The 11,225-nt window shown below is 35.7% G+C and overlaps 1 long non-coding RNA gene across 1 annotated transcript in view; it reads left to right on the forward strand.

The window, feature by feature from the left end:
* Window positions 1–10,897, forward strand: part of LOC102468662 (uncharacterized) — a 12,747-nt gene extending 1,850 nt beyond the window's left edge. Inside the window, exons 2-3 of the long non-coding RNA XR_333731.3 lie at window positions 869–1,007; window positions 10,799–10,897. This is a non-coding gene — a long non-coding RNA (uncharacterized LOC102468662). The remainder of the gene's footprint in view (window positions 1–868; window positions 1,008–10,798) is intronic.
* Window positions 10,898–11,225: the final 328 nt, after the last annotated feature.

Genomic DNA, 11,225 nt, shown 5'->3' on the forward strand with positions numbered 1-11,225 from the left:
AAAAGACCTTGGGGTCAGGGACCTGAGCCATCCCATATAGCCTCTACATCACAGGGCATTACTGCTGTGCCACCTCAGCTGGCCTAGAGTGGTGTTTTCTCAAAGTAAAACTCAAAAGTCAATTTTACATTTTAATGAAATACTAGAGTAAAATAGAATGCTAAAGGCCGGAGTTCATACTATTTAGTAAGGTCAAGAAATGCTTTGTGGGGACCAGCAGTTAGCGTAATGGCTATGTCGCTGGACTCCCATGTAGTCGACCGCGGTTTGCGTCCTGGACCCGGTGGCTTAAAACTCACGCCAGGCCCGTGTGCGTGCATTCCCAAGATCCTGAGAGGAGAATGGAGGAGAAGGGATTGCGGCGTGGCCATCCCCCCTGGGGGATGATTTCTCGCTTTCTGTTTCTCTGTCTCTCTCTGTCTGGCGAGCGCACGCGCCCTATAGTGAAAACCTCTGAGAAAAAAAAAATTGCTTTGTGAGCCTCTTGTGATTTAAACTGCATTTCTTAGTATAAGTTGCAATCAAATAGATTTGGGAAAGGATGTTTCTAGAGCAAGGACAACATGCAATGCATACCATCAGGACAGTTTCCCTGGTGTTTTTCCCTTCCTTTGGAAACAGACTAAAGACTTAGAAAAAGGCATATTATCTTACCTAATCATATTTCTCGGCCCCAATATCTTACATTGATTTTGAAAATTTGGTTATTTGTTGGAGTGGAAGCAAGGTCCTAGAAGCAAGGGGGCCTACATTGTAGACTTAGCTGTGACTAGATAAGTTACTACTCTGTGTTTTAAATTCTGACAAAAGTAGAGAGTTAGACTACGTACTCTTTAAGAAATGATACTCAAACCTATTTTTTTTCCAGTGGATGACATTCACATTTGAAACAAACAGCAGTGTCATATCTGAATTACGCAAATTCTTGATAGTCAAACTGTAACTCCTCACAACTACACCTAAAAAAATTCAGAATGTAAGTCAGAAGATATTTTTGAAAAACAAATGTAAGTACAATATATTTCTATCATCTTCTATATGTTAATTATTGCTAACCATAGTTACTTGTCACAAATAACTAATATCATTGACATACCACAATATATCAATACACTGCCATTGAAAACTCTTAAGATCCTTTCAAATCTAATATTTTATGACTACAGGATAAATAAATAAATTCCTAGCATTTTCAACATGACAACAAAAACAGAAACTATAATATATGATCCTGCATTAAAATTGAAAAATATCTAGTAACTCCCATTTTCTATGTTAAGAGATACCCTGCAAGTTTGCGACTCTTAAAATGATTTTAAATATAACATTTAAAATAAATTTTTATTATAACTATCCAATTTTAACTCTAGTGAGACTCCATCTCTTTTGCCTACTATTTAATTATTTGTACATTTCTAAGAATAATTTTTTTCCAAATTAAGTACTCGGCAGGCATGATAATCTTTCCTATAGAATAAATTGCAACCCCATTTTGTAAGATAAATAATAATGTGATTGAATGTATGGAAGAAAATTAAATTAAAAAAAGATTGAGGTAAAAACATTTAAACATGTAAATAATTTGTTTAAAAAAATAAAAATAAAAAATAAAAAAAGAATATATTGCAACCCTGACCTAAAATGAAAGAGATATGGCTTACGTTGTTTTCTTTTTCCCTTTAGTCTATCCATTTAGACAGATTTGCCAAAGATTGTTAATCAGGATTCTCAATGAATCTTCATTTTCTAGGGAAAAAAAATTGAGATTGTGAGCAATTATAAATAAGGTATTCATCGCAGCTTTAAAGACTGTGGTAGATGGCACTAGTCTTGTTGGTCACGTGACTTGCTTAGTGAGCAAATGTGATGACATGCAAAATCAAAGAAGCTTTCAATTTGAGTACAACATTCAGATCAATGTCTTAGTCTTGTGCTTTGTGCCATAAAAAAGATATGTTTCAGATAAAAATCCCAGAATGGAACCTGAAACTGACCCTTACCTGGGAGCAACAGTGTAGCAGCAGACCTACAACTACTGATACAAAAAGGGATAAAAACAAAACTATTGGTTGTAAATCACAGAGATTTTGAGATTACTTGTTATATAGCAGCATTTCACAAATCATCTTGGGTGAATCTAAGCCAACAAATTACTGGTTCAAAGGCAAAATGTACTATAGAACAATAATATATAAATATTTAATAAATTAAGAGCCATCTGCAAACTAGTCAAACAGATATTTGGTAAACATCTGCCTAAAATTTATATTTACAAGTAGTATACTTATAAAATATATTAATTTGCGTGCAAAATATCTCCATATTTAATTTAAATATTTCCCTTGAATATGGTTTATCTTTTTTTAGTAAAGAATTATTTATATAATTTTATTTATTTATTATTTTAATTTGACCAGAGACACAGAGAGAGAGGAAAGTGAGAAAGTAAGCAACCAGGTTTGGGACTTGAACCTTGGTTGACCATGTGGGAGTCCAGCAACTTCACCACCATGCCACCTGCGGGCTCCTATATTATTTATCTTAAAGACTTATCCCTTGAGGAAAATTTGGTCAATTAGCAAAGTATAAAGAATATAGGCTTCTGTTTCTGGAACTATCATGGATGAGGTCCCTCAATCACAGGTCACACTGAAAACAAGAATCTTGAAAAACATGCTCTTTTAAATCTTATTAAATATACTGATTAATGGACAATAAGATAAGAAATTATTGTCAGGAAACTGAATGAAAGTAGAAACTTTTTGAGCAGAGCATATAGCCAGCCTTTACTCCAAGGGCATTTTCTAAACCCATTAATGTGAATTTTTATTTTCATGGCCTTATAAGAGACAAAACCCACAACTTGTATTACACACACACACACACACACACACACACACACAATCAATCACACAGAGAAAGGTACAGTTAAAAGGATTGTTTACTTCATGTACAAGTATATACTAGAAATAAATTTACTCCTTACTAGTATGCATAACTCTCTCCTGGAGTTTACAAAGAAAATTAAGTCTTAACCTCGGCCACTAGTGGACAGGGGAAAACAATGTCATATTTGAATATATGATCAATCCAACCCTCACACAAAAATGTAACTTGAATTTATACTGCCTAAGTAATGCCAAAAATGTCTCCCTCAAGTTGATCATTTAAGAATGATTTGTAGAGTGGAGGATTGGACAGATGAAGCACAGCAGTAAAATCTGCTTTGCAAAGCAACCCACATGGGAAGGTTCCTGGTTCATGACTAGAGTCATCCTTGAGCCCCAGCCCTGGTTCGCTCTGCATGTCCACCTTACTGATGGAAGAAAGAAATAAACTTAAAAAAAAAAAAAAAGAAAGTTCTGAGGATTGAGAACAAAGAAAAACTTAGGAAGTAGTGACTATTTGCATAAATCTAAAAACTACTGACTGTACAAAATGTAGTGAGAATAATCACTTGTACATAACATCAAAAATAAATCCAACCAAATCCTCATTTTGTATCTACTGTTAAACAGACCTGATCTGACTAATGTTTTATATATTTATACTATTATCGTCATCCAATATATGCCTTTAAAAACAAAAACACAAAACACTTATTTTTTTCTTCTGTTCTCATCCATGTGAGAAAAACTATATTAATATTTTATTGGTGCTTTCTTCTTAAATATAATTATACTGGTATAGCATTTTAAGTGTTTTTCTTCATAATATTCTTATTTCAAATTTGCATAATGTACCAGTGAAGATGATTCATTATATAATCAGACTAAAAAATTAGCATGTATTTTGGAGATCATGATTTAGACTAATAAAAAGCAGAATTATATACTATTTTCACATAACTATGGAGAATTAATGATTCCCACCATACAAGTCTAAAAGTGAAGGTTCATCATAACAAATTATGTAATTATGTATTCACTAGTTAAGGACAATTAAGTCTTATTGAAAAGGTCTGCCTACTCTTTCTACCCACATTGCCTATTCAAAATTAGGTGCATGCTATGACTTTTAACACCATCTCCAGAAATAGCTAGAAATTTATGCTCAGGATATAAGGATTGACTCCTGAGGTTTAATTCAACTCTGAGGACATCCTAAGCTCAAATTCTAAAAATGAAGAAGACCTGTTTCTTTTTGATTGCTAGCTAGACTACACATTCCCAGTTTTAAATGTGTTTTCCATTTCAACTTTAGGAGAGTTTATAAAAAAGACTATATCATTATTTGAACATAGAAGCATAGATCACATAATCCCTTACAATTCCAAAGTCACAAGTAACTATAACACAAAGAAATGCTTTTATATGACTGGTATTCCAGTTGGCTACGAGATTATTAGTTAGTTACTAGATTATTCCAATTAGCTTTGTCTAACCTGCATTTATGCAAGTCTATGTACTTCCTGAGAGGTCACAAGTAATTCAATTTGTATAAACCAGATTTGTACATTAATTCTTTTAATTTACAAAGTTGCGAATTTTTCCTGGGTTTGAGCCGCATCCTGTTCACACACAAAAAAATTATCAAGTATCTGTACACTGTTCCTCCTGTTTACAGAAATGAATGCAAAGCTAGCAAGAGACTTTGCCCTAAAAATTAACGGTGTTTCAAAACTCATTTCTGGGACCAGCAGTTAGCGTAATGGCTATGTTGCTGGACTCCCATGTAGTAGACCACGGTTCACGTCCCGGACCCGGTGGCTTAAACTCACGCCGGGCGTGTGTGTGTGCTCAAGATCCCGAGAGGAGGATGGAGGAGAAGGGATTGCAGCGTGGCCATCCCCCCTGGGGGGTGCTTTCTCACTTTCTGTCTCTCTGTCTCTCTCTGTCTTTCGGGTGAGTGTACGCACCCTATAGCAAAAAAGAAAAAACTCGTTTCTGCCATCACTTGTTGAGAGTGGAGGATCCACACATATTTACATCGTTATCAGATAGCAGTCATTTGCCCATCCCTCCCAGTGAAAGGTCCTATCTAGATGCCTTGCGCTAGATCTCCTAGGTGTTCAGTGTTTCTCTTAAGTACCCAAAGGTGACAAGGTGGAGAAAGATGGTACCTACTCTCTATATATTTTAATTAAGTCTGTCCATCCACTGCATTCTTGTCAAGTTTATTTCTCTGTTCTAGAACCTGCTAATATTTTCCCCTAGTTGTATTCAGTCTGTTCCTATGGGAGCCTTTTATCTGTTATTCTGACATGCACAGCTGAGACAAGACTCCAATCCTATTCTCTCAGTTGTTTTGTTTAACACCTAATCCCTATAACATTCTTCTGGAAACAGACTGGGAGTAACAGGCCTCTAATTAAGACTTCATCTTTATTTTTTATTTTTTAAGCATTATTTTATTTGGGGACCAGCAGTTAGCGAAACAGCTATGTCACTGGACTCCCATATAGTCAACAATTGTTCGAGTCCCAGACCCGGTAGCTTAAAGTCACGCCGGGTGTGTGTGTGTGCATGCCCAGGATCCCAAGAGGAGAATGGAGGAGAAGGGATTGTGGCGTGGCCATCCCCCCTGGGGGGGGTGATTTCTTGCTTTCTGTCAGTCTCTGTCTGTCTTTCTGGTGAGTACATGTGCCCTATAGCAAAAATACTCTCAAAAAAAAAAAAGAATTATTTTATTTAACTTTATTTATTTATTTATTTTAATTTGAGTAGAAAGGGACAGAGAGAGAGAAAAAAAGTGAGAAAGCAAGCCACCAGGTCTGGGACTTGAGCTGAAGTCAGCCTTATGGGAGTCTAGTGCCCTTAGCTACCATACCACCTACTCACCCAAGACTTCATCTTTACATGTCAGTCCTTTCCAGAAATAGTCATAACCCCACTTTTGGTGATCCTACATTGTTGCTTACTTCCCTCTCACTTTCTTTGCAATGAGCAAGTAGTCTTGTATCCTAATGCCCACTCTTTTCCTTAAACTGCTAAAGTATTACACACCATGGGAATACAATTATCTAAGCTGAGAGAGGAAATTTATAGAGGAAGATAACCTGTATTTAACAAAGATGAAAGTGGGGGAGGACTGTAATAGATTAAGATAAACCCAGCAGACATGTCAACCAAATGTAATACATGGACCATTTTAAGATTCTAATTTGAACTACTTATACAAAAGACATTAATGAGATAGGGATATTTTAATACTGACTGGACATTACCTAATATTAAGGAATTATTGCTCTTTGTCTTAAGTATAATCATGATATGTGATTAAAGATTTTTTTGTTAAATTTCTCATTTCTTAGAAACATGCTTTAAAATTTAACTGGGCTTCTGCTTTAGGAAAGAAGTAAAACCCTTCTGAGTGTCACTTTCTTTATTCTACCTATAAGTTGGTTCCACATGAATGTACTCTACAACTACTATTTGTTATATTCTATCCTTAACTAAATATAGTATTCATTTCCTCCCTATCATATATAGGGTTTTTTTTTTTTAGTAAAAGTATTCAAATCAAAAGCAACCAATGCTGCCCACCTCTTACTTGCTCCATATATCTGTTTAACCACTTTAAAAGCTCTAACATCATATGACCTGTGGTAAATAAATCTTATTGAGCATGCTACCATGTCCCAATTTATATAAAGCATTCTGAAAATACAGATTACTCTAGAGATGCTAAGAAGCAGATGTACTGATCTCCTTGGCATTCACATGATCCTTCTACAAATAGAATTTGAACAGATTCCAAGTGCACAACTGTCAAATTCTTAAGAAGTAGCAAAAAAATGTCAAGTGAAAGTTTAGACTTTGCTATGAATTGCAATTACTGTTATTTGAAAAAAAATCCAAAGTATTCTGTTAATGTTTTATTTCTTCAGTACAAATATTTGCCAGAACTAAGTACTTTCATTTCATGCACAGATGTTTTCTTTGGTTAGCAGTGATGAACCAGAAACTGTTATGAGTAAATAGTACTATTAAGTCCAGAGAAAAATCTCAAAATCACTTTGACCAGTACTATGAAGTTTATTAATAGAAATTTGATTCACTGAAGTAGTGCAGTATAGAGCAACTGAGCTCCAACAATAAAGTCAAATCTCAGTTCTAATTGTAGACCGGTCGTTTACTAGCTGTGTGACCTCACCACAGCCCTTTTGATCATCTGTAAAGTGGAGTTCAAACAAACAAGCAAAAGCTACAGCCCAACTGCTGTGGCACAAGCAATAGGGTACTGCTGGGTGAGGTACATGGGAAGCCCAGGTGTGGGTTCTACACCAAGTCAAATGGGCAGGCACAGTAGCATATATCTGTAATCCTAGATTACTGGGAGACTAGGCAAGAGGATCATAATGGCAAGACTCTGTCAAAATGACCCCTCTTTCACTCTCTCATTAAAATAAGACTTTATACTATAAGAATTTAAAAACTTAAGAAATATGAACTATTATGATTATCATCTTTGGGGAATATTTTATTCTACACAATATTACTGTGTTTTCATTGTACTCAGTTGGGAGAAAATTGCACACAGACCATATATTCTACCAAATTTAAAGACAAAGCTTTTATAATAACTAGCTTGATTCTGAGGATTATAGAAGATACATAGACAGGCATAACTTCAGACTATGTAAGCAGATTTATTTAGTAATCTATGCAGCCCCTAATATGTAAGATCAGGATTTTACATGTGATATGAAAATGAAAGCCACTTCCTCAGCAACCAAGGACATTGCATTCACATGGACTTCCAAACAGACCTCTCCATACAATACTTGGAGTTAATACTCTAGCCAGTTCCCTCCTGCCAAATCTTAATTCTACCAAGCACAGTAAAACAAAACTCATCTCTAAGTATAACACGGTCATACATACATTTCTTTTATTCTTGTTTTTCTGCCTTCACAGTGTCACTTAGCAGGACATCTTACCTATGATTTGATAGATATAAAATAAATAGCTTTTTGAAATCTTTCTTTACATCTTTATTTGAAATATATAAGATAGATGTAGACACTTGATGGACTCAAGCATTTAGGGCTAAAATATTTGTAGGTGATATGTTTTATATATTATCTTTTATGTTATTTGATTGATGCACAATTACTGATGTTTGGATGTTTAGACTGACTACTGAATTAATGATATGGCAGTCTTATCTAAGAAGTAATTTGTATGGCATTACTATGATACCATACAGATCTCTAGTTCTCCTTTAAACGTAAACCTCACACTTCAAAACCTATTAAGAACCCTTATTTGCATCTATAATTTCAGTAGGAATCACAAATTTTTTCTAAACCATCATTCCTTCATTTTTTTGGGAGTTTTTTTTTTCTTCAGTAAACTACAATTTTCCTTTATTACTTGAAACTATTAGGTTATCCTGAAATATAGTTCCCCTGGAAAGGACAAATAAGCTAATTCTTTTCATTACTAACTTTCACAGTAAAGATATCTTGGAGACTACGTGGAAAATGTGAATTTGGTTTTACATAAGATGAAAATTTATGGATAGCCTATAGTGGTTGTTCAGCAGTGGCACAACACTGTGATGCTAAACCTACACAGGAAGTTCTGGGTTTGTTTCTAAAGGTCTGCCTGTGTACGCACATGCATTCATGCCTGTGTTCCAGGCTGGCTGAGGGTGGGAGTGGATCATGGACTGAGGACCCTGTTAGAGGTGACTGTTTCTATCTATCTGTCTTTCTCTCTGTCTCTATCTCTTCGGAGTAAGCAAATTTAAAAAAAAAAACAAAGCCTTAGATAGAGATTATTAATTGCAGTAAAAATAGATTTCAAACTGTACAAGAATTATATCATTTTTGAAAAAGAAATGCATGTATGTGGCCAGCAGGTAGCATGGTGGTTAAGGCTCTGGACTCCCATGTGGCTGACTACTGTTTGAGTTCCAGACCAAGCAGCTTGAAGATCACACCAGGCACATGTGCATGCCTGCCCAAAATCCCAAGAGGAGAGTGGAGGAGAAGAGATTGTTGCATGGCCATTCCCATTCCCCCTGGGAGGTGATTTCTCACTTTCCCTCTGTTTCCCTCTGGCAAATGTACACACCATATGCAAAAACCTTTAAAAAATTAATATATATATATTAAATATATTTATAGAGATAAATAAAAATATACAATAAGCCAGTTGAAGCAATCTCTGGATGGAGGAGTATGGCTTATTTTCCTATTTTGCATGTATGTTTTTTTGTTTGTTTGTTTTTAGAGAGATTTTTGCTATAGGGTATGTGTACTCACTGGAGAGACAGAGAGACAGAAAGCAAAAAACCACCACCACCACCACCACCACCACCACCAGCACCCACCACCACCACCACCACCACCACCACTACCACCACCACCACCCCCGAGTGGGGATGAGCAAACTACAATCCCTTCTCCTGCATTCTCCTCTCAGGCTCTTGGGCATGCACACACATGTGCCTAGTGTGAGTTTTAAGCCACCAGATCCAGACCTTGAACCACAATCGACTGTGTGGAAGTCCAGCAACATAACCATTACACATCTGCTGGTCCCTTATATATAGTTTCTTTCTTTGTACCAGGCATATACTACTTTTATAATGATAAAAGTTATTTTTAAAAGATAATCACATTTCCCACTGAACCAAGATTTAGCTTCTGAATCACCATCAACATTAGACTATATATTCCCGCATGGGAAGCTGCCAGGGAACCAATCCAGGTGGTAACTCCATCAAAGCTTCTCTGCCTACTAATGTCCTTTGCCTATGGGTCTTACCTGTGGCTCAGAAAACTTCCTTAACACTAAATCCACAAAGCCTTTTCACTTTGGCAGCCATCACCAGTTGTCTTTTAGTTTTCTTTCATGGGGGCAGAAATTCGCCCCCTCTTTAGTTTTTGTGTCATATAACCCCTTTGTTTTCTTCCACTGACCCCTGTCTCTTTTGCAAGTTTATCTTTCTCTACTATTTGTTTAATTTCCCCAGTATTCTGCATTCAGCCTTGTTTATTTATTTTATTTATTTATTTTTTTTTTACTGTGTATCTTCATCCTGGAAAAGGGATGAGAAAATGAATTTCATGTTCTCAATCTAGTTAATACATAAAATAGATAATTTTCTTTTCTTTCTCCTAACCAACATAATCATATATTTATAATTTCTAATTATTCTAATCTTCATTTAGGCATTTCATCCCAAGCATGCCTAAGACATAACTAATTATCTCTATTTATGCTCTAATTTTTCAATAGTTATTGAGTATCTCCTGAGAATCAAGTTTTGGTAGGAATGAAATGTATACTGTGGTGAATAAAACAGGCATAACTGGAAATTAAATTGAATAAGTAAATAGAGGCTAGATCCTGTGGGAGGTTGTAGGGCTTGGACAGAGTTTTAGATTTTATTTATAATACAACAGAAGCCACTCAATTTGGTCAAGTGATATGCACTTGACCAATTTTGATTTTTAACATGGTCACTCTGGCTGGTCTGTGGAGGACTGATGGAGAGTAAAAGAGAAAGCAGAGAGACAGGAATTAGTGTAAAAGTTCATGCAAAAACTAAATGCGGCCTAGACTATGATTGGAGCTATTTTGGGGGGAAGAATTTGCAGGTTTTAATGTTACCTTGATATCAGGCTTGAGGTAAAAAGAAAGATCAAGAATGACTTTCGGTTTTCTGGTTTCACAAATTGAGAAGATTGTAGAATACAATGCTTTCAGAAAAAAATAAATAATTTGGGAATTACTGAGGAAAGCATGTATTTATTACCAAGTATTAAATAATGAATGAAATTAATTTATTGAAGTTATCCAATAAATTAAATACAAATTAATTCTGTTTTTTTTTTCCACAGTATTTTAATTCTACTCTGTGCCAATATTTGAATACAACTGGGCAGAAATCTACAATGTTATAATTAGGATTTGATGGGGAAAATAAAAGAAAAAAAGAAGCCCGAGTTTATAGTTGAGCAACTATGTGGGTGGTAGTACCACTCAATTAAGTGGGAGCATAGAAAGATAAGAAAGACTTCTTGGGACCAGCAGTTAGTGTAATGGCTATGTCGCTGGACTCTCATGTACTCAACCATGGTTTGCGTCCTGGACCCGGTGGCTTAAAACTCATGCCGGGCGTGTGTGCATGCATGCCCAAGATCCCAAGAGGAGAATGGAGAAGAAGGGATTGTGGCGTGGCCATCCACCTGATTTCTTGCTTTCTGTCTCTCTGTCTCTCTCTGTCTGTCTGGCAAGTGCATGCGCCCTATAGAAAAAAACAAACAA

Source organism: Tupaia chinensis, unplaced genomic scaffold (genome assembly GCF_000334495.1).
Source record: "Tupaia chinensis unplaced genomic scaffold, TupChi_1.0 Scaffold000085_1, whole genome shotgun sequence".
Taxonomy (NCBI): Eukaryota; Metazoa; Chordata; class Mammalia; order Scandentia; family Tupaiidae; genus Tupaia; species Tupaia belangeri.